Source organism: Meles meles, chromosome 4 (assembly GCF_922984935.1).
Source record: "Meles meles chromosome 4, mMelMel3.1 paternal haplotype, whole genome shotgun sequence".
NCBI classification, from domain to species: domain Eukaryota; kingdom Metazoa; phylum Chordata; class Mammalia; order Carnivora; family Mustelidae; genus Meles; species Meles meles.
This window is the reverse complement of record NC_060069.1, coordinates 59,482,061-59,508,435: the sequence shown is the minus strand read 5'-3', so window position 1 is coordinate 59,508,435 and position 26,375 is coordinate 59,482,061. Positions and strand designations below refer to the sequence as shown.

At 41.0% G+C, this 26,375-nt stretch overlaps 1 protein-coding gene across 1 annotated transcript in view; it reads right to left on the bottom strand.

The window, feature by feature from the left end:
- GNB4 (G protein subunit beta 4) overlaps nucleotides 1-25,915 on the bottom strand; it is a 54,413-nt gene extending 28,498 nt beyond the window's left edge. Inside the window, exons 1-2 of the mRNA XM_046001418.1 lie at nucleotides 25,634-25,915; nucleotides 24,933-25,290 (exon numbers count right to left, since the gene is read on the bottom strand). The gene's annotated coding sequence lies outside the window, so the exon portion shown is untranslated. The remainder of the gene's footprint in view (nucleotides 1-24,932; nucleotides 25,291-25,633) is intronic.
- Between the last annotated feature and the right edge of the window lie 460 nt (nucleotides 25,916-26,375).

The following is a 26,375-nucleotide window of genomic DNA, read 5'->3' as shown; positions in this document are numbered from 1 at the left end:
GCGTGGCCGCCTGACGACTCAGCACCATCTAGTATGTACTGCTTATTTGTTGTTGGTTTGCTGCTAGCAGAATGTAGGCTCCTTGAGGCGGGAACTTTGTTCGCTTTATTTTTTTTGCTACATCCCTAGCACCTAAGACACCTCTCCAATAAATTAACCTGAAACAGCTTAATAAATAAAGGAAAAAACATTTTAAGAATTTAGGATGAATCATAGAACCCAAAGGCAGGAACATTACCACCTCTGAAAAAAACCGAAGCTGAAAACTGGTAGTATTTTTTCCTCTACCTGTCCTGTTTTTCTCTACTTGTTTTCTTCTTTCTACAAAATAACTTCTTTGCTTCTCCAAGCACCAGACCCAGTTTTGATTTCCTCAGGTTAAAATTAGAGATCCAAATGACTACCTCAACTCCAAATTCCCACTTGGAGAGACTGATTCCAGTAAGAGACAATGTGTTTCTGGTGTCATTCTTCATTCACTTCAACTGTAGTACAAGTATCTGTTTATTAGGGTTAACTTTATTTTGTCAAGTTAACACGTTAATTGGGATTGCTTGCAATGGTATTAAACTACAAACTAAGAAGAACTTTCATCATTCTAATAATCCATGTCCAATTTACTACTACAATACAGCTCTCTGTTTATCTAAATGTTCAGCAAATTTTGATCATTATAAGGCTTAACCAATTCTAGATGAAGTTCTGTTTAACAATTTAGTATGTTCCTCAGAGAGTACTAGGCTGGTTAGATTACAGCCAATCTGAAAGACCCTTCTGCCTAATGAGATAAGTAGCATTCAGGTTCTTTAAATTCACAACCTTAATTACCCTTGCTGGACCATTCCAAAGTTATCACTGGCCCCCAAATCCTAAAAACTCTGGTTCTTTATTCTTTCCTTCTTTATTTGCTGAGTGCCAAAAAATCCTGGGCATGCAAAACTGGTGTAAAGCTCTTACTGAGTTGCTAATGTCCTAAAAAGGAGGTCCATCACAGGTCTCCTTAGTTTCAGGGTGTTCAAAACTGCCACTGACCTGCCCATGGACTACTGCCTTTCCACCCCAATAGCCACCCACATACAACTGACTCTCTACAGCAGAGCTGTAAGCAGAAACAGTAAGGGGTTCCTGAAAAAATATCAACAGACCCAGCTCTCCTAAAAAGTCATTTCAGGGCCCCAGACATCTTGGGAAAGAATGTGAGAAGAGCCAGCCACATTAGGCCAGGAGACCCACCTGACCCACACTCTTGAGTTAATCTTTGCAGGACCTAAACCCTCTGAGCACTCAGATACCAGTCCATCCATCCAGAGCCAGAGAGGTGAGGACACTGGCCTCTGCTTTGACAGCTCCTCGTGACTCCGACCTGGACTCCATCACCTTAAGACGACTTCTGCCTCATCTCCATGCTGTATTCCCCACCACCCAGGCTCCTTCACGAATACGTATGCACCCTTAGCTTAAAAGCTCCCCAGTTTTGTCCTTCTGTGAGACACTGCTTTCGGGAGGGGAAAAAAAAATTAACCCACTGTTCTCTTTTACTTACTGCAAGCAAAACCCTTCCTTTTTCCTTTACTTTGGCTTCTGTCTTTTGGCTCAACACTCACCAAGAGGCAAATCCAGTTTCAGGTAACACAGCCAGCAAGAGCTATTCAGGATATACTAGGATCTGCACCAAACGGGGGAGATTTTCCACCCTGGGTGCCCAAAAGGATGGAGTACCATGAACAGAAATGACAAACAGAAAGCAATTCCCTCATCACCACCACTCTAGGGAGTGGTTACTTCTCCACTTCTGGGTTACTTCTGGGAGAGACCATGGGCCCTGAATATCCCTACACATTTTTCCTGGGCCTGCCAAACTAGGCCTTAATCACTCTCACCAGGGCTGTTTCTCAGGGATGTATTTGGACAAGCAACCTTGAGGGATGAGACAATGTCTCCCCGGCAAGACAGAAAAGGTTTGCTTCCACTTACAATAAAAGTAGTACGTTCCCCAAGCTCAGTGTTTCTGGGCTCTGACACAAATCTGATGTACATGTGGCATCTATCTAGACCCACTACTGGTGTTAACCCCTTAGGAACTGAGGAACATGGGGGAATCAGCACAAACCAACACCAGGATAGGCTACTTAATGTGCTGGAATAAAGTCCTTGGTCTCTGACCAAGGAGTCTCACATCTGCTAGCATCTAATTTACTATCTTGTTAGTAGTGAAAATCCCAGACACTTTGAAGCCCTTGAAGGAGAAGGTTCATGAGAGAGAGGAGTTCAATAGGAGTTTATGGTATCTCTCATCTTTTAATGGAGATATAACTGACCCCTAATATTGTGTAAGTCATTGTGTAAGTTTTAGTTACAGAAAGTGAGTTGACATTTATATATTGCAATACGATTAACAAAGAGTTACCTGTCCGATCACACAATTACCATTTCTTCTTTGTAGAGAGAACATCTAGGATCCAGTCTTTCAGTAACTTCCAGGCATACAATACCGAGTGGTTGACTACAATCACTGCTCTGTGCAGCACTCCTCCAGAACTCCCTCATCCTCTCTCTGCGAGTCCCTTTCTTCAACAGATTAGACTCGAGGTCCAGCAATTCACCCACGAGTTGCCAGAACCCTAGTTTCCCCGACCCTTTTACGCTGTCACACTCAACAGACAAAAACCAAAACCTCGTATGAATTCAACTACTTACTTTCTTTTGGCCAGTACTCAAGTCACCAAACACTGATTTTTTTTTTTAACATTTTAGAGGGTTTTTTTTTATTGTTTTTTTAATTTATTTATTTTTTCAGCGTACCAGTATTCATTGTTTTTGCACAACACCCAGTGCTCCATGCAAAACGTGCCCTCCCTATTACCCACCACCTGTTCCCCCAAACTCCCACCCCTGACCCTTCAAAACCCTCAGGTTGTTTTTCAGAGTCCATAGTCTCTTATGGTTCGTCTCCCCTTCCAAATTTTTTCTTTTATAAACATATAATGTAGTTTTATCCCCAGGGGTACAGGTCTGTGAATCGCCAGGTTTACACACTTCACAGCACTCACGATAGCACATACCCTCCCCAATGTCCATAACCCCCTCCCCCACCAAACACTGATTTAAAAAGTCAAACAGAGCGTACTACAAATTCATTACACTCATCTCAACCGGGCCCTCAAAACCGGTTGCCCGGCAACCTACATGGCTTCTTACTCATCACTTTCACTCTATCTAAACTACCTCAGTTCCTTTGAACTCTTTAAGCTTCTGACCTTTCACACCCTCTTACAAATGCCCTTGCCTTCTATATCACAGAGAAAGCAAGCCATCAGACATGAACTCTTTCAATTTTCTACCACCAGATAGATATATAAAACTATACAAACCTAACAGACTCATCACATTCTCCTTTCCCTCCATTCAGAATAGAGGAACTGACTTTTCTGTCCTTTGGTCCAATTCCTCCACCTGTGATTTAAATCCTATCTACTGTCTTTTCAGTAATCTTATACTTCCCTTAATAATCTCTTCTAGAACATTCAAGTTCTCATTGTTCCTCATTGTTCTAGTCTTTTAGGGAAAATTTCAAACAGAGAAAGGTAGAGAAATCCATATAATGGACACCCATAATATACCATACAATTTACAAATTGTTCGTGTTATTGCTGTATTTTTTTCTTGATTTTGCTCATTTTTTTAAATTTTTTTTTTTAAGATTTTATTTATTTGAGAGAGAGACAGAGAGTATGAGTACAAGCAGTGGGGAGGGGCGGAGGGAAGAGGGAGAAGCAGGGAACCCAACAACCCAGGGCTCAATCCCAGGACCCTGAGATCATGACCTGACCAACCAACTGAGCCATCTAGGAGTCTCCACTTGCTTAAGTATTTTAAAGTCAGTCACAGACAGCAAGACATTCCACTCTGAAATATGTCAGCACTCATCTCCAAAAAATATTAGGACACTTATCTATTAAACCCTATTACCATTAACAGATCTACCAAAATTAACAGTAATTATTCAGGAGCTAATATACCTAGTCCATTTTCAAATTTCCTTAATTACTCCACCAATGTCTTTTTACATCTGATTTATTCAAATTAGGATCCAATTACAGACTACATAACACACTGGGTTATGTCTCCTAAATCTCTCAATCTAGAAGTATCCATGGCCTGCTTTATTTCCCCCTAAAATACTGAGTTACTGGACAGAATGAGCCACTTGTCCTTTTCAATGTCCTGCATCCTGCTTACTTCCTTATGGTATCATTTAACTTGTTTATCCTCTACACTGCCAAAAAACTTTAAGTTAGATCCACAGGTTAAAGGATATTCAAGTACCATGTGTTTGACAGGAATACTTCTAGGTAACATGCAGACTTAGTGGTATCATAAAACAGAACACACTTAATCTTTGTTAATTCGCTCTTTGTAAAGCTAAGATTGGTCAGGGTATTCAAGTGTTAACAATTCAGGCTCTTTTAAGTCCTCACTTTCATCTAGCAAACAAACCACCACCTGTGGGTAACCTTTCACTTTCAAGTGGATACTTTCCATCAGGGTTTAACATGCCCAAGTCTCTACCTTTAAAAAAAAGAGAGAGAGAGAGAAAATGCCTTGATTCTTTCTACAGTTCACTATCACCGACCTTCCTTTTTCTATCCTTCATTATGAACTCTCAAACAAAGCTGCCTATACATGACCCCATTTCTTCACAGGGACTTCTGAATTCTCAAGCCTCACTCCTGTCCAGCCGCCTTCAGCTAAATTAAAGCAGACATCATGGAAAAGGGGAGAGCGCTCAGAAGGCATGGGTCTGAGAAAGGTTTCTAGGGGCAAAATCAGAGTCCTTCCTTGAGATGCTTGTACCAAATGAAAGGTAGCAGAATACGCCAACCCAATGATGGCTTAAGGATGTGGCATAGGATTATTCAGAGAAACAGCAGACACAGGAGAGAGAAAATCTCCACTTGTCAGAAAGTCTTGCTCTCTGTTCTAGGAAGGAAAGGACTCTAAACCAGAGAATCTGAACCAATGGAGAGTGCAGGATTTAAATCTGCACAACAAACCACACCTTTGTTTACCCTTGCCTCTCCTGATAACCTCCCACAACCTTCCCCCTTCCTACCCTTCTTCCTCTAGCTGAAGACTGTCAGCTGGTACCTTGGCTACCTTAGGGAGTTACACATTTTTCTCCCTGGGAATCTCTGATGTATATGTGAGGGATACAAATATGTTCAAAACTTGTTTTTCTCATTTATCTTTTACTGCAGGGTGTCTCAGCCAAGAACTCAGAAAAGTAAAAAGAAAATCAGTTTTCCTCCGCTACAGAGGGAACTGCAAACTTTCTCCAGGTGCCTCAAAAGAAATGTTAAAGCTGCCTTCCCCTACCTTCCATGGCCTACTGCTAAAACGAGAAACTTGTTTTTCACTCTTTAAGGAAAATTTACTGGTTCTGTCACTAGGGAGAAAGAATATTTTGATGACACACTTTGTTGCTCTTTTCTTCCCACCTGACAATTGCTGAGAATACCAATAAAGATCATATCTAGCACAAACTAAATTATAAATGACTTCTGTACAAGCCTAGAGCTGACTAGGGTAAAATGAAGCCACAAAGATACCCCCAGGTGAAACCAAGTAAAATAAATCTTAATAAGTTATGTTTTGAAGGTCTAAAGGAGGATCTAATAAAGTGGCCAGTCCCTGTATTGACCTAGTCTGTGGACGTATCAGAACTATGAAAGTTCTGGATTCCTGAGAATGATATTGTGGCGTGAGGTACAGTTTAGTAAGTTGCTGCCTCAAACCTTCAACTAAAGCATGCTCCAGTTCAGAGAAGTGAGGTCCTCCAGGGGCACATATTTGACAAAGTCCTCCAACTACTTGCCCTCCTCTAGTTAGGTCCTTTACATCATCAGTTAATGAGAACAAAAACCAAGAAAATGGCAAAATAGTTCATAATACTTTGTGAATGTGGGGGGGAAACATGAAAAGTAATGGCAGGAGAAAGAAAACCAGTAAGATAAATAGTCAACCACCACTACAGAAATTCACCACTGGGTAGAGCCAGGTGAACCGCCACATTAATGAACTCCAGCTCTTCCTTAAAGTTTAAGATACTCAAGAACCCAACCTGTAAGGGAGTAAACCAAAACATACTCTCTCACTGATCAGACTTCACCTGAATTAATGACCAAAAAAAGAAGCGATACTAGGCAGAAATTAAGGTTTCCGCCTACACTGGTCATACACCTAACAGAAAACAGAGTAGGACTTCTAGGGACTCAGACATAGTGAAAAGTCCCAAAGCTGAAAGCAAAGAGGCATCAATTATGCTACCCCTCCTTTCTTTTTTAGTGCTTCTGACATATGGGAACCAAATCAACCTCAAGGCTTATTAAATAGCCCAATGGTCTGCTGCACACACACCCCAACCCAACTGTTGACAATGATTCTCACAATTCTCTCTCTATATCCCTCTATACACACTGAGATGAGGAAAGGTCAGCCAGAAGGGCTACCTAGCACCTTCAGTTGTGTAAGGACAGTGTATTCATGAGTAGATGTCTTCTACGGGGGAGAGGGATACAGGGGAACAAAGTCACAGATTGAGTAAAGAAGGATTAGCATCCAGAGTTTTAAAAAAATTCCTCCAAACTAATAAAAAAGACCAATGAGCTAACTGAAAAATGTGCAAAGATATGAATGAGCAAACCACAGCAGGAAAAACTGTGGAAGCCAATATTCGAATAAAGAGATATTCATTCAACCTCAGTAAGCAGGGCAATGCAAATAAGGAACAATTTCATACCAACCAGATTGCTCAAACTGTATCTCAACTAAGAACTAACAAGGCTGGGGCACCTGGTTGGTAGTTGGGGTAAAGCATGTGATTCTTGATCTCAAGGTCATGAGTTCAAGCCCTACACTGGGTGTAGAGATTACTTAAATTAAAAAGAAAAAGAAAAAGAGGAATTGGCAAGGTTGGGGGAAAAGGTGACTCATTCTGGTAGGAAAGCTATTGGAAATAACTTGGCCAGTATCTAACAAAGGTGATGATACCTCTATCTTTCAATATGATAATTCCATTTCTGGGGGCCCCCGGGCTGGCTCAGTAGGACATGCCTGCCACTCCTGATCTTGGAGTCATGAGTTCAAGCTCCACGTGGGGTATATAGATTACTTAAATAAAACTGTTTAAAAAGTTTATTAGAAAAATAAGACTTAATTCCATTTCTGGGTACATAAGCCCTAAAGGAAACTCAAGTACATGTGCTCATATGTCAAGAGTTGGATTCAGGGCCGCCTGGGTGGCTCAGTGGGTTAAGCCTCTGCCTTCGGCTGGGGTCGTGATCTTGGGGTCCTGGGATCGAGCCCCACATCGGGCTCTCTGCTTGGCGGGGAGCCTGCTTCCCCCTCTCTCTCTGCCTGCCTCTCTGCCTACTTGTGACCTCTCTTTCTGTCAAAAAAATAGATAAAATCTTTTAAGAAAAAAAAAAAAGAGTTGGATTCATATAGTACTACTCGTAAGAGCAAGAAATTTAAAACACCAATGCCCACCAACAGGAGAATGGGTAATTGTAGTGTTTTCTTTCATGCTGAATTATTATATCACAAGAAAACAAATGAACTACAGGTACAGACAATGTAGAGTAATCTGAACAATATTATTGGCGGGGGGTGGGGTGGGGGGTGGGGTGGGGGGTGGAACAAGTTCCAGAAGACACATATCTTCTTTTTATAAAAACTCCAACTTTTTTTATAGTTTACTATAAAACTCTTTTTTTATAACTCTTTTTATAAAGCTCAAAAACAACTCTTTTTTTAAACTCTTTTTATAAAGCTCAAAAACAACTAAGAATGCACACCTATGTAACAAAATATTCTTGAAGGGAATGATAAAACAGTACAAGGAAGAAGCACACAAGTACAATAGCTGCAAGTGATGCTTAATTTTTGAATTCCTGAGCTGGGTTTGCTTTATGGGTGTTTTTGTTACCAACGAGCAAGCAAATATATAGAAGTGAGTCACAGTGGATCCACAATAAATATAGTTAACTTAACTCTTGCACTAAATTGAACAAGGAGGGGCGCCTGGGTGGCTCAGTTGGTTGGGCGACTGCCTTCAGCTCAGGTCATGATCCTGGAGTCCTGGGATGGAGTCCCGCATCGGGCTCTCTGCTCCATGGGGAGTCTGCTTTTCCCTCTGACCCTCCCCTTCTTGTGCTCTCTCTCTCATTCTCTAATAAATAAATAAAATCTTAAGAAAAAAAAATAAATTGAACAAGGAGACCCTTAGACTGAGGAGGTTCTAATACCTTAACAAACTACGTAAGCAACCCCAAACCCAAGCTTGTAAAACCCAAGGACCACCACTCACAGCCAACTAGGCTTTCCAAATAAGGCAACCACATAGCTATAGCTAATCAAATAATTTCCTTGCTTTGTTTCTTTCTCTAAGAATCTTGCCCCTACATATGCCCAATCCAAATAGATTTTTGCTAAAAAAAAAACCTTAAATGTTTAATATGCCTCAAGTCCACTGGGAACCATAAAATAAGTGGAATGAGGTAAAAATAAAGACGAAAGGAAACGGAGGTTCAGACAGGTGAAATAACTTGCCTAAATTTAGAGGCATGGTGGAGGGGACTGAATCCAACTGTGTGTTAGAGTCTGGAATGCGGCTCTCTTTCCTCTGCCACACTGCTCTTTTCATAGGGCAGCTCATCAAACTTCTCTGCTGAATCTGACTAATGATATTCCCCCTCCTCATTCCCTTTACTACTATGGCTTTCATGACCCCAGCTTCCTAGATCCTCCTTGTATCTCACTATTGTTTCTCTGGGGGTTTTTTTGCTGTCTCTCCCCACCCCATTCACTTAAATACTTACATTTCCCAGGATCTATCTTCAGCCAGTTAAGAAACTTTCCTCCTAGGAGGAGGGAAAGATAAAGTAATACGAGATACAGATGAGCCATCTCTACATTCCTTTATAAAAAAACAAAAAAACCCCCACAACCACAGGGGTACCTGGCTGGCTCAGTTAGTGGACCATGTGACTCTTGATCTTAGGGTCAGGAGTTCAAGCCCCAAGTTGGGTGTAGAGATTACTTAAAAATAAAGTCTTAAAAGATTTTTTGAAATTATACATAAAAACACAACCAAGAACAAAACACAAACTAAAAACATCAGAAGGATTCAGTATAATTGTCAAGAAATTTCACCAATGGTGATTTTTAATCTAGGTCATATTGGAGCGGTTCATCACAATCTCTGAAGTGGTACTGAAATTGTAGACAAAAGCAATTTTAAACTAATAATTTAACAGAAATTAGTTTAATATCAGCACAGTGTCTTTCAGTTACCGTAACTTCTTGACTAAGTTCTTTTTCAACATGAATGATTCATTTAACACAACTGAAATTACTCTATCATATAATGAAAGTATTGTAAGTTGAGAAGAAAGCAGCATATTAGTTATCTTTTTAAAAGTTCAGCTGTGCCAGTTACACATATAAAAAAAATACCAATGAGCCCCTGTATCCACACTAATTAAAAAAAAATACACTTGTGTAATTCAGCCTTCTCTCTCCACTTCTTAAAACGTCCACAGAATCTTTACCAAAGCAAGGCATTATGTAGGCTATACAATTATACTGCTGTTGAGTGAACAGAGCCATTTTCATCTATATGCAATAAGGAATATGAATATTTCTTAGCTATTAATAATTGTCATACTGATCATGAAAGCTCACGAAGCATGAAAGAATATTTTAAGTTGTAAATTCAGGCATAAAACTACTTTTGCTTACTAAGTCTATTCATCAGAAGAATTCAAATTTGTTTTTTATAATCCCTAATGTTCTACGTTTCTCTTGGCAATCTGTTAATTCCTATACTTTGTAAAAATCAAAAAAAAAAAACAAACCCCTAACTGCAAACCCATAATGAATTAGGTATTTAAAGCTTTTACAATCATTCTTAGTGAGGAGTTTATTTTTGCTTTTTTTTTTTTTAAGATTTTATTTATTTATTTGACAGAAAGATGGATCACAAGTAGGCAGAGAGGCAGAGAGAGAGAGAAGGGGAAGCAGGCTTCCCACTGATCAGAAAGCCTGATGTGGGGTTCGATCCCATGACCCTGAGATCATGACCTGAGCTGAAGGCAGCGGCTTAACCCACTGAGCCACCCAGGCGCCCCTCTTAGCATGGAATTTAAAAGCACACTTGCCTATCCACCCCAAGCATTCCACGTACAGTTATTCCCATGTGGCTTTCACAAGAAGTTAGCTAAAAACCTAGGACTGCAGGGGGTGAATGGATAAACCAGAAGAATACAAGTTGGAGCTGCTGAAACTGTAACACAGGCATTCAGTTTTTTTACTTTCTCATCCCACTGAACACTTAAAGCCCCCAAAGTAAAAATTCCACCTCTTGTGAACTGCAGGCCATCTGTGTTGTCTGTGTTCTAGAAAACAAATAAGGCGCTGTTGTTCTTCAGTCGGTTTCCCTTCATCTAACCGGTTTCCCTTCATCTAACCGGGATGTTGTGGCGTGGTTCCTTCTTTCACCAGACATTTAATGAATGCCTATCATGTGCAAAGACCTGAGGCTACACATGAATAGGACAGGCCCAGTTCCCCAGGAATTCACAGTCAAGTAGGAAAACAGACATTTAAGGGCATACTACCATAGGTCCATAATCTCATTATACGCAGCCCTAGCACCAGGTGTGGCTTGGATCTGGGAAGTGTTCAGATTTTAAGAAGGTGTGGACCATGGGACAGCACCCCATACAATCAAGGAGTATTTCTGTAGCAAAACATAAGCACATTTACACGTAGGTGAGGAAAAACGGACTGGCAGTTTTCAAGTTAGATCAGGCCTAGTTGCCATACAAAATACGTCCAAATCATGTAAGGTTTTGCCACTAAGTGATGTATGAAAAAAACCTGCCATTTGCATAGCATTTTGGATCTCCAATTTCTGGATAAGAGATTATTGACCTGTAATGCCTAAGAGGAAGATTACATGGCACAAAGTCAGGATAAGCCCAGAACTGAGGCATTAGTAGGAGTTAGCCAACCAAGAAATAGCATTCATTGCCCCTTTTTGTGCCATGCACTATTCGAAATTCTCCACAGTAACTCATTTAATGGCTTCAAATCAATCTCAGAAGGTAGGGGCTAGGGCGCCTGGGTGGCTCAGTGGTTTAAGCCGCTGCCTTCGGCTCAGGTCATGATCTCAGGGTCCTGGGATCGAGTCCCACGTCGGGCTCTCTGCACTGAAGGGAGCCTGCTTCCCTCTCACTCTCTCTGCCTGCCTCTCTGCCTACTTGTGATCTCTCTCTGTCAAAATTAATAAATAAAATCTTAAAAAAAAAAAAAAAAAGAAGGTAGGGGCTAGTATCTTCCCCATCCCACAGATGACGGAACTACAGGTTATGGAGCTTACCACGCTTACCTGAGTTCATATAACCTAATAGCTTGCTGACTCATTTGCAGTGTCCTTACTGCGTGATCCCAGGACTGCTCGCCTGCTGAGTCTCAATTCCCTGACATCAGTAGTGTGGAGATACCCTATGGGACTGTTTGGGTGATTAGAGATACACATTCACAAAATGTCCTTGGAACTTTAAGCGAGGGCTAATTTGGCCCAGCAAGGGAAGTATCAAAGACATTACATAACCAGAAACACTGCTCAGGTCCTTATCTGTATCTGGATCAATAGATATAATACAAAATACTTTAAACAAAAACGAAAATACAATTATTACCAGAAAGAGATTTTTTCATGGCCTCAGCATCCCAGTTATGCTGCCATGTAACCCCTCTGTTCTCTCTAACTCCTTGAGAGGTGCAGAAGATCCCTCCCTGGGAACTCTGGAGACTTGTGTTGGCAAGGAGAGGACTCTTCCCTATCCCCTATTATATAGACCCGGACTGCCTAATGAGAGGGAAGGAGAGAAGAGAGAGTCAAAAGGGGAAAGAGGGTAGGAGAGAAAACATGCAATTATGTGAAGGCCTTTCTCAAACTCCACCCACCTGGTGAGGACAGCAGTACCGGCCCACCCCCGTATGCTGTGACCCCCAACTCCAATGCCTTGACTCCGAGACTGAAGCACTGTTCGTTACTGTTATATACCCTTCAGGTGTGTAAGGGAAGAAGCAGCACTGTTGCTAACCGGGATTCCACTAAATAACTCATCAGTGGTTCCCAAAGTGTGGGAACCACCAGCAGCAGTACCAGTGAGAAACTTGCAAGAAAAGCACATTTTAGGCCCTTTCCCAGCCAAGCCCCCTGATTCTGCTGCCTCCCACAGTCTGAGAAACACAGGTCTGAACTCGGTTACATAGGAAACAAATCTAAAACCTTTTGACTGTGGGAAGGTTCAAGAATGTATTCATTTAGGGGCTCCTGGGGGCTCAGCTCGTTAAATGTCTGCATCTGGCTCAGGTCCCGATCTCAGAGTCCCGGATCAGACTCACTCTGTTCAGCGGGGAGTCGGCTTCTCCCTCTCCCTCTGCGCCTCCCTGCTGCTTGTGCTCTCTCTCTCTCTCTCTCACACTCTCAAATAAATAAAATCTTTAAAAAAAATTTTTCCTAAAAAAAAACTAAATGGCATTTATATTATCGTCCTGCTCAAACAAAACATCTAAATACTTTAAAAAATAAACATAGTAGTTGGAATACACAATTATAGAAAAAAAATTCCCATTCTTATCAGTTTTTTTTTAATAAGGCAGGATTATTTCCCATATCTGAACTGTTAAAATTTTTTAAATTTTTTTTCTGAAGAATGCCTTCAGAATGGGAAGAGAGAAAAAAGAAATACTCCCCATATAAATTTCCTATTTCTCAAACACTCACAACTTAAAGATGTTTTTACAAAGAAATCATTAACAATTTCTTGACGTATTTCAGGTGTTATCTTCCCCTTCCTCAAGGGAAACAATCCATCTGGCAAAAACTTGAATTTTTTGGCAGCCATTACCTTCTTTAAAATAATCTGTATTTGGTCATGCTTTTACTCTTTAAGAAACATAAGAATGAAATAAACTCCAGAGTTGAAAGGACACCTTAGGAACTAGCCATCTTCTATCAGGAAATACCTAGGACACCTGAAGAGAGAGATACTTGAAAAGAAGTTTTTAATTTAAGGCTTAAATGCACTGATCTTTGTTAAAGTAGCAAAGCATGTGAGAAAATACCTGCCAATACGCTTTCATGTATCTCCGGAATTAACTAAAAAGGGGACTTAGATTCTCAACTGCCAAAAGTAGCTCTTACTAAATTTTTTTCTTTTAAAAAGAACTTTGTGGGCGCCTGGGTGGCTCAGTGGTTTAAGCCGCTGCCTTCGGCTCAGGTCATGATCTCAGGGTCCTGGGATCGAGTCCCGCATCGGGCTCTCTGCTCGGCAGGGAGCCTGCTTCCCTCTCACTCTCTCTGCCTGCCTCTCTGCCTACTTGTATCTCTCTCTGTCAAATAAATAAATAAAATCTTTAAAAAAGAACTTTTTGATTTATTTTTCTTAACAAGTCACAACATAATCAGTCCACACAGAAATCAACCAACAAGAAAACAAGCTCTTTATCCAGGTATCATAAACAGATCCACTGGGGGTGAACCCTCTGGATAAGAATTAGGGGCTCTCTCTTTGAACAGGACTTGTCATCGTGGCAGAAATCTAAACTGAGGTAGTAAATTCCACCGCCCAATAAAATGTCATGCATCAAAGTAAAAAAAAAAAAAATGGACAGGTATTCATGGAATTTAAAGTAAATGGATTTTGTTGTTTCATTCCTACACATTTTTACATTTGTGTGTTATAAATAAAACGTGACGACTGTAGTGTTTTAAACTATGCCATTTATAAAAGCTGAGTGTTTCATCATAAATTCTTTCGGTTTAATTTTTAAATTACAAATTATAAAATTATCCTTTAAATCAAGGAAAAGGGAAGAACTCTTTGAGACAAAGGTAGTAACAAAACCTAAGATTATAATAATATCAGGTACTACAGAAAAACCAAATGCAGAGTGCCTCTTTTAAATGTAGAGTGCATGTGTTTCCATTCTTTTAGTGTATCCTCCCTACAGAACTGGAGAGAAAATGGAAGCTTGAAGTGAAGAGGTTTAGCTTTTCTCTAGTCAACATTTGGGAAAGCTATCAAAAGGATTTTTCTTCCTGCATTATTCCCATTATTTTTAGCAACAGTCTTAACGTATATAAGAAATGAACACTATCCCGACCTGTCAATCCAAATTGCCCTGAGATTCATTCTTCTACTCAACAAACATGTCTTTAACTCCTACCCTGCACAAGGCACTCATAACGACCCACCCCAATCAAAAAAGTTCATCTTCTTCCGAAAAATAATTACTGTATCGGGATAGAAGGGCTGCAACAGAGCACATATTTTAAAATACTATGTAACCCAAACGGAATGTTTCATGAGAATATGACTGAACTTACCATGCTAAGGATTTCCCTTAAACTGAAACCGTTTCAAGAATGCTTATATTTTTAGATGCACTACCTCTTAAAGCAACAAGTTCTATGAATTCACTGGCAGCTTTGTAAAATGGCAGGGAATTTCCTTTTACTTAGTCCTACAACTACCTTCTCTAAGTTGAGAAGCCTCTAATTTTAGTATTTCTAAGACTCTGACTCAGACATTAAGAAAATAAATTACGATTATGTAAACTACAAATCGTAACTTTCTCAGACTGTCTTTTCTCAGATGACTTCACTCAAGTATTACTACCGCTTGGCTTTTTTTGATGGGACCAAGTATGGTTCATCTCTAAATCACTAAATCACACAGTCTTGGATCACTTTAAAGTCACATAATTCGTGTGTGTGTGTGTGTTTTGTTTGTTTTGTTTTGTTTTTTTAAGATTTTTAAGATTTATTTATTTGTCAGAGAGAGAGAGGGAGAGAGCGCGCGAGTGAGCACAGGCAGACAGAGTGGCAGGCAGAGGGAGAAGCAGGCTCCCCGCCAAGCAAGGAGCCCAATGTGGGACTCGATCCCAGGATGCCAGGATCATGACCTGAGCCGAAGGCAGCCGCTTAACCAACTGAGCCACCCAGGCGTCCCTCGTGTTGTGGTTTTTTTTTTAACCAAAAACAATCCCTTAAATTTACGAGAATTTGTTACACATTATTCTTGATTATACCTAAAAAATGTTTAAATGAATCCCACCACTAAAGGATGAAAATATGACAACAGTGGCTATCAGAATTTCATCCAACAAATGTTTGTTAAGTGCCCATCCAATGTTTCTAGGTTTCTAATGTTTATAAGGCATCATGATCTAGCTAATTTGTTAATTTGGCTACATGGCACAAAATGTGACATGCAAATGACATATTCATGGAAAGGTAGCTACAACTTCATGTGTTCACAGCTTTAAAAAAAAGTTAAAAATCTTTTTTTTTTTTTTAAAGTAAAATTATCTTAAAGTTACCAAGGTAAGTAGAAGCAGAGTACATCGCTCAGGGTCTTTCTCCCAGTACAGATCTCGTTCTTTCCAACATAAAGCCATTAATACCTAGGCAGAAGGTCAAACTTCAGAGGTTTTACTAATTAAAAAGCAAATGCATTCATGTGGTATCGGTCTGAGTCGAACAGGTTTCCACCAATGCTACTTCAGGATCACACTTTATGTACCAAAATATCCCACAATTGCTTTCTTGGGTTTAGACTAACAGCTAATAACCCACACTAGCTATCTGTGATTCCACTCCATCCTCAACTCCCTTTCCCACCACTAAGGTTCTCGAAAGCCATCTGTCCAAGGGGACTTCTCTCTCCCACGTGACCTGAATAGTGTTTGAGCAGCACTCACTCTCACATACACCAAAATCGCTCTTCAGCACCGCTGAGGAAACACACATTATTCCTGATGCTTCACTAGCCCTTCAGGATGTGTCTCCATTATCTCTAAAAACTTTACAAAGATGTTTCCTCACTAAAAACTAGCACATAACCATGGATGAAATTTACATAGCAACATTTCTCTCCTTTTTTATAACCTAAGTCACAGAGGAATATTTCTGTGTGTGTTTTTAAATATTTTCCCCCAAAAGCTTCCCTAGTCACACATTAATAATTAATGAAATTCCTTGATAAGTTTTAGTTCTCATAAACATTAACATATAACCATGAAAATATCTGTTTTAAAAATTTTTAAATAACAATTGTTTTTGCTTTTTATATCATGTGACAAGAAGACCACATTTTTCTTTTTTCTTAAATGTTTATTTAAGTAATCTCTACACCCAACATGGGGCTCAACCTCCTGACCCCAAGATCAAGAGTCTCCTGTTCTTTGGACTGAGCCAGCCAGATACCCTAAAACCACATTTTTCAAAAAGTTTAGTCCTACTCTCACAACAGCTTCCCCAGAGACCCATTTCATAAGTAATACACATAATAAGGATCCCTTGTTGATGAATTTCAATCCTTAAATAATTAGCTGTCCTCCATTTTTCTACTAAGTACATAATTTAATTTACAGAAGTCTAGGAGATAAAAAAAAAATGTTTAAATTATTTCCTTATAAAAACCCGGTCACTAGAAGCCTTGTTAACTATCCTAAATAAAATGTATAATCTATGTTGAAAGCCAGTTAGACAATGAAGTCTCATTCAGGTTAAGGTATATTACTGAATTTTTAATTTTACATTACCAAATAGCTAAAGCCCAATTTTCACCCTTTAAACAATTCCAGGGTAAGAGTGTGTACGTGGGGAACTCCAGAAAAATTGAAGAGGGGAAAAAATGAGCCAAGCCATTGCAATGTTACTGTAACAAAACTATCAAAAATCCCTCTACACAAGCACAGGGACTAATAGTCCTTTGAGCACAGGGACCCCCCCACCCCCATCCTCATCTTTGTCTATTCCAAAGTAGTGTTCTCCCTCTACAGTACAGATTCTATCAATTTCTCCATAGTTAAAAATGTATTACAAGTTAGATGATGAACAACAGATGGATAAAGATTGGGGTGAGTGTGTGTGCACGTGCGCGCGCGCACAAATGGAGTATTATGCAGCCATCAAAAAGTATTATGCAGCCATCAAAAATTGCTAAATTATTTTAGCAAGTCAGTAGTACATGCACATTGCCATTTGCAACAATGTGCATGGAACTAGATAGAGGGTATTATGCTGAGTGAAATAAGTCAATTAGAGAAAGACAATTATCATATGATCCCACTGATATGAGGAATTTGAGAAACAAGACAGAGGATCATAGGGGAAGGGAAGGAAAAAGGAAACAAGATGAAACCAGAGAGGGAGAGAAACCATAAGAGACTCTTAATCTCAGGAAACAAACTGAGGGCTGTTGGAGGGGCGGGGCGTTGGAGGAATGGGGTGGCTGGGTGATGGACTCCAGGGAAGGTACGTGCTATGATGAGTGCTGTGTTGTGTAAGACTGATGAATCATAGACCTGTACCCCTGAAACAAATAATACATTATGTTAACAAATACATATATAGATGATTAAAAAAATTAGATGAAGAAACAGTAAGACTCTAAAAATATAGTATTTTTGAATAAATACAAATGAAATGTTTAAGGACCGTCACTCTTCAACTGTTTATATAACAAAAAATTACAAACATAAATCAACAGGAAAGGAGATATGATACATCCATACACTGAAATATTACATAGCTGTTAAGATGAGAACCTCAGAGCTCTAAATACGTGCAAAGATACCAGCACTAATGACACCCCCTGAGCAAATGCTCCCTTTTGGGGTCCCAACTGTATAGTAAGCATTTTGGTGGGAGTATGCCCTTACCCAGCAAGGAATATACTAAGCTTTCTTGGTAATGACCAAACAGCACAGGAAACAACCTTGCTAAAGCCAAAACTGGGTTAGAGAAGGGGGTAAGTTAAGCTGTGTACTGCCTTAAATATTAAAGATGGACATTAAGAGAAACTTAAGTTATTTCAGCAAGTCAGTAGTACATGCACATTAAAATCATTTAATGTGATTGCTATTGCAAAACAAATTAAGTAAGATATAACTTTGAGCAATTCTAGAAGGCTCTCCGTAATACACACTGAAAAAATGGTACTAGAACATATATTGTTAACCTATCAAGTATTTTTTGTTCATCACTATTGCACCAAAGGAAATTTTTTGGTACCTATGCCATCCCTAGGACAGTAGGAAGGCTGTCAGGTAGCATAATAATGAAGAGTGCTGCCTCTCCTACCCAACTGTTGCAGTTTGGATACTGGCTTTCCCACTGGCATATGTTAACTAATAAGAAAAATCAAAAGATTAACTGAAACAGTAGTTTAGAAAAAGGTGTCTGTGAACTAAAAATGGAAAAATATTAAAAATATTTTAAGAGAGGGGCGCCTGGGTGGCTCAGTCAGTTTAGCACCTGCCATCAGCTCAGGTCATGATCCCAGGGTTCTGGGATCAAGCCCCATTTCGGGCTCCCTGCTCAGTGGGGAGTCTGCTTCTCCCTCTCCCTCTGCCCCTCCTCCTGCTTGTGCTTGCTTGCTCTCTCTGTCAAATAAATAAATAAAATCTTTAAAAAACTATTTTCAGAGAAAGAAGTATATTTAAGCAGGAATTATTTTATATAACCAAAACGTCTTGGAGCTAAATGGTCTTTTTTTTTTTTTTTAACACCCTAAACCAGATCTCTCTTTAACTATTGTCCTTTTTCTTGTCATTCTTTCCTATATTAATATGGTTAATTTAGAGGCTTACTAAAAACTACAGTTTTTTAATCTTTGTAATTTAAAAGTCAATTACCCAGTTTGTGGTCAAGGTTCCTCCCTTTTTGTTTCTTCCTAGTGACCTACTATCATCTGGCTGCTTATCAGTATTACCTCCACCAGAGGGCAGACAAAAGGAAGATGAAGCTGGGAAAATTACCAACTTGTTAGCTTCCCAAGAAGCTTTAGCAGTATCACCAAGAAACTTAAACAGCACTACCGTTACAGGATTCTCTGAGACAGCCTTCCCCACTGGAAACAGTATTAGACAAAATACAGCAGAAAAGGTGGCAAATATTAATTCATGAATTTATTCATTCATTCAACAAATATCTGAGTTCCAACTACATGCCAGACACATTCTAGGCTCTAGGGATTCAACAGTAAATAAAACAAACAAAAGGCCCTGTTGTCATGGAGCTTTAATCTATATCTGTCTAGGAGACAGATAATAAAGCACATAAATAAACAATTTCAAGTACAGATAAGGACTCTGCAGGAGAAAAAAACCTGCAAGAAGTTAGCGACAAGGCAGGCTATTTTTAAACAAATTAATATGTAACGCCTGAATGAAATGATTGAATGAGCCATGCTTTTTTTTTTTTTTTTTAAAGATTTTATTTATTTATTTGACGGAGAGAGAGATCACAAGCAGGCAGAGAGGCAGGCAGAGAGAGAGGAGGAAGCAGGCTCCCTGAGGAGCAGAGAGCCCGATGCGGGGCTCGATCCCAGGACCCTGAGATCATGACCTGAGCCGAAGGCAGCGGCTTAATCCACTGAGCCACCCAGGCGCCCCATGAGCCATGCTTTAAATGGGAGAAGGGCATTCCAGGAAGTATGAACAGTAAATCAAAGGTCCTGAGGCAGAAACTAACCTGGGATACTGAATTAACTAACAGCAGAGAGAATAGTGAGACTGGAGGGTAGTGGGCAAAGCAGAAGAGATTAGACAGGGGTGGGCAGGAGACCAACCACATAATCATGTGGGCCTCCTGAACACAGTAAAAACTTCAGATTTTATCTAACAGTAATGGGTTCTGCTGCCTAAGACTGGAAGCTGAAAGATCAGTTAGGAGCTACTGTTGTAGTCCAGTCCCAGGAAGATGGTGGTTCGACACAAAGGTAGTGGCAGTACAACAATAAAAAATAGCCAAAATCGGAATGACAGCAAGTTAGGAGCCATCACAGTAGACAATGAGGGACCAAATGCAGGATGACTGAAACAGGAGAATTAAAGATAACTCTTATTGTCAGCCTAAGCAACTGGATGGAGGATAACACCATTTTCTGAGGAGGAGAAGTTACTGCCAGTGAAGCAGGATGAAAATCAGAGTCCGTGTCCCAGAAGCCAAGGGAAAACTGTTTCAGCAGGAAGGAGTTCTCTACCACCCGGGTTAAAGGTGACCAAGAGACCTAATGTGGCAAGACTGATGTCACTGGTGACCATGAGACCTAATGTGGCAAGACTGATGTCACTGGTGACCATGAGAAGAATCATTTTTTTAGAGCACAGGAAGGATAAATCACTCTGTAGTGGGTTTAGAGAGGAGAGATGCAGAGCTGAGGAATAGATACAGCCTGCATGGACTCTTCCCAAGATTTCTGTTGTGTGTTTTTGGACACAAAGTAGCTTTATTATTTTTTGACATTTTACTTTTAACATTTCATTTTTAAAAATTTCAAACTTATAGTTGAAAAAAGTAGTATTAAAAAAAAGGCAGTATGGTGAATAAATACTCTTAGACCTTTCACTTAGATTCACTAATTGTTAGTGCTTGCCACGTTTGCTTTATCATCCTCTTTTCATTCTAATTATTATTATTGCTTGTCCATTTGAGAGTAAATTGAAGATATTCTGACCACTTACTTCTAATAGTTCACTGTGTATCTTTCTAAGAACAAGGACATTGTCTTATACATCCACAGTACAATGAACAAATTCAGGAAACTTAACATTGATGCAATGCTATTATTTAATATTCATTACATACTCAAATTCTGCCAGCTCTGATAATACTATTAGGTCAGTTAGATTTTCCTTTTTTTTTTTTTAAAGATTTTATTTATTTATTTGACAGAGAGAGATCACAAGTAGACAGAGAGGCAGGCAGATAGAGAGAGAGAGGGAAGCAGGCTCGCTGCTGAGCAGAGAGCCCGATGCAGGGCTTGATCCCAGGACCCTGGGATCATGACCTGAGCTGAAGGCAGAGGCTTTAACCCACTGAGCCACCCAGGTGCCCCTCTGCCAGATTTCTTCACTGTGAAGTACTCTTTTTCCCCGTTGGTCATTAATCTCTGGAGAGACCACTGGAAACTGTGTTAGTACCCTTCTCCCCATCCAGTTTTCTCCATTAATAATGCTGGCGTGAACCAGCAAGACCATAATGGTTGCAAGCCAGTCACTTTTCTAATTCTACTACTCCTTCTACATTTTTATTGACAGTCTACTTGAGAATGCTTTCTTTTTCCTTTATTTATTATGAACTTGTGGATTCTTACTTTATTCAATGGGTTATAAGCCATTATTATCATTATTCATTTTGAGGCTCAAACTTTCCCAGATTTGGTCAAGCTAGTTCCTATGTCTTTTTGATGTACCACCACCATTTTGGGGGAATACTTCCTTACCCTGTACTCTAAGCTAATCTTCTGCTATTCCTGCCCCAGCCCTAGAATCAGCCATTTAGACCTGGGCACTATTTGTGCTTACTGCTACTAGGGTGTCATTGCTTCTAGACCTTTCCATCAGACAGAGCTAAAAATGTAACTCTAAATCCAATCGAACACCAGAGAGTGCTTCACTGCCTTCTTCTATTTCATCTTTATTTCCTTTCTCCCACAGTAAAAACTCTACCTCAAAAAATATCAGTGAATTTACTCATTTGCTCATTTCTACAATACATACAAAATAGTTCAAGAGTTGCTGTATCTCTACCACACAGGGTTCAAGATTTCTTATTTTTGCAGTCCTTTCTATCTTTAGATTTAAGGTAGATATTCAAAGTGCCGTGTTAAAAACTTACTTGGATTTTTCTTTTCTTCAGAGAGTTTATGTTATTCATTGAAACATACTGGTTCCTTTGTTGCTGTTTGTATTCAATTTTGGAGGTTTTTTATTTCAACCTTGTTAATTTTATTTTTGAACATATAAAACATAAACAAGTTTCCAAAACTATACAAAAAGATATAATCACAGCAGTGCCATTCCCTCCACTATGCCTTCTACTAAGTTCCTACCCACCCCCTGTAGGTAACTTACTAGTTTCTGGTTATCCTCTCCTGTATTTATTTTTATTCTATCAAAAAAATTATGTTTTCTCAAAAAAAAATGATGCTTTCTCAACATGGAACCAGAGACACGGGGCAGAACAGTAGATCAAGAAAAGAATTTTAAGATGGGAGACACAGGAGCTTCTGGGTGGCTCGGTTAAGCCTCTGCCTTCCACTAGGGTCAGGTTCCTGGGATAGAGTATGGCCTCGGGCTCCTTGCTCAGCAGGTAACTTGCTTCTCCGTCTCCCTCTACCTACAGCTCCCCATGCTTGTGCATGCACACGCACTCATGCGCTCGGTCTCTCTCTCTGTCAGTAAATAAATTCTTCAAAAGAAATATCTTCTGGTTTAATTTGAGGAATATCAGAGGGTTCTCATATTCAAAAAGAAACTGCCATATTGTTTATAGCCTTCCAAAATAGTTGTATGTATAGCTCTAGAAAACCCACATTAAAATGGGATCATTATTTTGGAAGGATAATCAAGTTTTTACTACCTATTAATGTCGACAGGAGAAAATCTGCCCTGGGAAGAGGGAGGTCTTAAACTCTGAGCCAGACGTTGAACCAAAAACAGAGAGGTGAGAGGAGAACGGACTCACGGATCTGTACAATTAACACAGTCGGGTGGTAACAATCACGCTGGAAAAACAAACCCGCATCTCTGGCATGTCTTGGAAAGTTTACAAATGTGCTAACGAGTAACTGAGGGTCATTCCTCACGTCCTGGCAAGAAACCACTGTGGCACAGAGGCAAGAAGGTGGACTTCAGGTTCAGAGAGGTCTGGCCTTGAATCCCAATTGAGTGACTGAACAGCTACATAAGCACAGGCAAGTCATTTAAGAATTCAGGGGCATAGTTTCCTCACCTGTAGAACTGGATAATGCCTACTTTGCCAAGTTCATGTAAGACATAAATAGAATAATGTATAGCATCACCCCTGGCCCAGAACAAATCTCTAATAATTAGTTCCTAGAACAAAAGCAGGTTAAACCAGTCAGCAAGGTAAAGAAACTAGTAACAAAGGGTACTTTAGTAACATGTCGGAAAAACTCCCAGAACTCACACCATCTCAGGCAGTACTTGGTAAGGGCAGAAAAATGTCCGATACTTTGTTCCAATTCTCAATTTTCAAAATGTCCCAGAATCTATTTTTAAAGTGTAAAAATACTTGCTGACATACTAAAGCACCAATGACTTAAAAGAAACAATTCTAGGGAGATGTTGATCAAATGGCACAAACCTCCAGTTACAAGAGAGTAGCTCTGGGGATACAAGGTACAGCATGGTTACTATTGTTAACAACACTGTATTCTATACTTGAAAGTGGCTAAATACAAGCCACTGGCACACACAGGTGATCAGTGTGTTAACTAATCTTACTGTGGTCATCATTATTCAATGTATATGAATATCAAGTCAGCACGTTGTATACTTTAAACTTATACCATGTTATATGTCAATTATATCTCAACAAAGCCGGGAAAAATTACAAAAGAAGCAATTCTACAAGTTAACAAAGACCAATGACTCAGAATAGCCTCGTAAACAATGCTTATGGCTCACAGACATGAACCTGAATGTACTGCAAGCCACGTTAACCAATTTTATAATTTTACAAATGTGTATACACAAGACAGTTAACCACGTTCAATAAAACAGTATTTCAAAAGCTTCTATTTCAGTTTCAGATTCATCTACAAACCAGAATGCAATACGGAAAATCTTAAAATGATCTTGAGCCAAATACTGAAATACACAATAAACTTTCAGAACCACAGATCAGTAATAACCCAAAAGTCCCACACGAAAGTCTTAAAATGTACAATGGCAAAGAAACTCAAAGCATACAATTTTATGTATCCAAACCGTCCTTTTCCTCCACAACTAGAAAAGACTTTCCTTTCATCTTAAATAAGCAGTGTGTGTTAAGTTCTAGAAGCTTTACTCCGAGGTCACAATCTCAGTTTGCAACACTAAAAAGGAATGAAAATACAGCGTTCTGATAAGCAATTAAATTTCAAATGTCTGAAGAAAACTTCCCAGCAGGGCGCTAATCTACACCCCGAGCTATTCTGCCAGTGGCCAAAAGAGAAAAAGATGCATCCACATCCTCTACCAAAAGAGAAAGGGAAGGAGCGGGAGAAAAGGGAAGAGACACAGAGACCGAGAGAGAGAGATGCAAAATAACAAAGCATCGTTTCTATAAACAAATGAAAGTCTGTTTTTAAACTTCTGGAAACTCAGTCTTCCCTTACCGTATGGCAATAAATATCAAAGTAGAAGGCAATCATTTGTGTTTTGAAGCAGAAAAAGAATGTGGAAAGAAAAGGAAAAACACTTTATCATGTACAGAATTTACAAGAATTCATAATCCATTACCCACCCACCCCCAATACTGGACATAATCATTTCCAAAACAAATTTAACACGAAACCGCTAGACTCATTTTTAGCACTCAGCGGAAAACTTTTACGAGCTTTCCCAGAGCTCTCCACCCAATAACCCTTCTGGGCAGTCCCGAGTAACCGCTATTTTCGGGGAACCACCAGCTCGCGCTCTGAGTCCCCCCGCGAGGCCTCGGCGAGTAGGGACCGGCCTGGGGGGTGTGGAGGCCGAGGGACTACAGGCCGCCCCCTCGCTTCCCAGAGCGAGCAGTCCGAGCCGCCCAGGAAGTGCCCGAGGCGGCGACCGAGCGGCTGGCCCCGGCGCGGGAGCACAGCGCGACCCAGGCGCGCCCGCCCCGTCCCTCCCGGGCAGGCTCCGCCACCCAGCTCGCCCGACCCCGCTAGCCCCAAGCCACCACCCGGCGGGGTTCCGGCGGGGCGGCCCCGAGGCGCCCCACGCCCCCTGCGGGAAGCCCGAGATCCCCCCGCGGGGCGCTCCGACGAGCCGCGGCGCGTGCGATCGCCGCCTACCTGGAGGGAGCTCAGGTCCCGCGTCGACCGGCCGCTCCCCGAGTCCGCGGGGAGCTCAGTAGCTCCTCGAGCGCGGAGCCGGCGTGCAGAGCGAAGCGCACCGCCGCGACGAGCGCCACCGAGATCCGCCGGCCACACCCAGGCCCGCGCCGCCCAGCAGCCAACTCCGCCGGGGCGGGGACGTGGCTCGAGGCGCGAGGCGCGAGGCGCGAGGCACGAGGCGCGCGGGCCCGATGGGGACGCGCCGCGGGCGCGCGCTCACCCTGAGCGCGCGTCGCCCGGGCGGGGGGACAGGGGGCGAAGGCGGCGACGGGTGTCGCGCGCAGCTTCTGCTTCCTATTTTCTGTCTCGTTTCCTGCTAGAAGAAGAAGAAAAACATTAATTCCCAGGCAGTTTCGTTTTCTTGTCGTTGTGGCGCCTGGACGCAAGAGCACACTTCAGAGCGTCCAAGTGGTGTGGCCGGTTTCCTTCCTGGCACCGCAAAACCCTCAGTCTGCTCGTGGGCAGGTTGGGGGGGGCTGACGTAGAAGACCCCGTCCCGTTTAGGTTTAACCGTCTGGAATTCTACGTTTAAGAAAGTAAACTGGAGCCCACAGTCACACTAAATTGCGTTGGAATCCCAGCTCTACCATCGCTGGCGGGTGACTGCGTCCGTCCCAGGGGCTCAGCTTGGTCATAGGCAAAAGGGGGATGATACCTACCTCCTAAAGGTGCTAACATATCACATGAGATGCCGTTTGCACAGAGCCTGCTTCTAAATAAATGACCAGTACTTGGAAGTTGTTACTGGTGAAACCAGGCCTTTCACATAATCCTGGCGAGTCGCTCATCTCTCTGCATGAGTTAAACATCGTACGCATCTCAACCGAGTTTTTTTTTTTTCTTTTTCTTTTTCTTTTCTTTCTTTCTTCTTCTTTTTAATGTTTAAAATGTCAGAAAATGATTGCAACAACCCAGTTTGCTTCCTCTGAGGTCAGTACCGCCCGGGAGCAGTTTTCCTCTCCCCACCCCCATCTTTCTTCTGAGTTAATTCCAGTTTGACAGACTGTTGCTATAGCATTCCTTCTCTGACGTCAAACAATTTAAAGAAACCGCCCTGCGTAACGAACACAGCAGAGGAGTTCTTTGTGGAGTTTCTGTGCAGGAGAAAGGTTTGAACGATTTGAAAGAACTTGAACACCTCCGCAGCTTTGCATTTCTTCCTCTTCGGCAGCTTCCCACTATCACCTGGAATAAATCTCTTAGTACACTGAAAGAGATGATGCCATGCGAAGCACAGTCTGATTGCGACTGTGCAGAACATGTGGCCGTTTTGTATAAAAGCCAGACCATGACAAAAATGGAAACTGTTGTAGTGCTAGGAGGATGAGATTATAGGTGTTTTTCCCCCAATTTTTCATTTTCCCTGATGCGGGGGTGCTTTTTCCATGAAGAAGAAAGGAG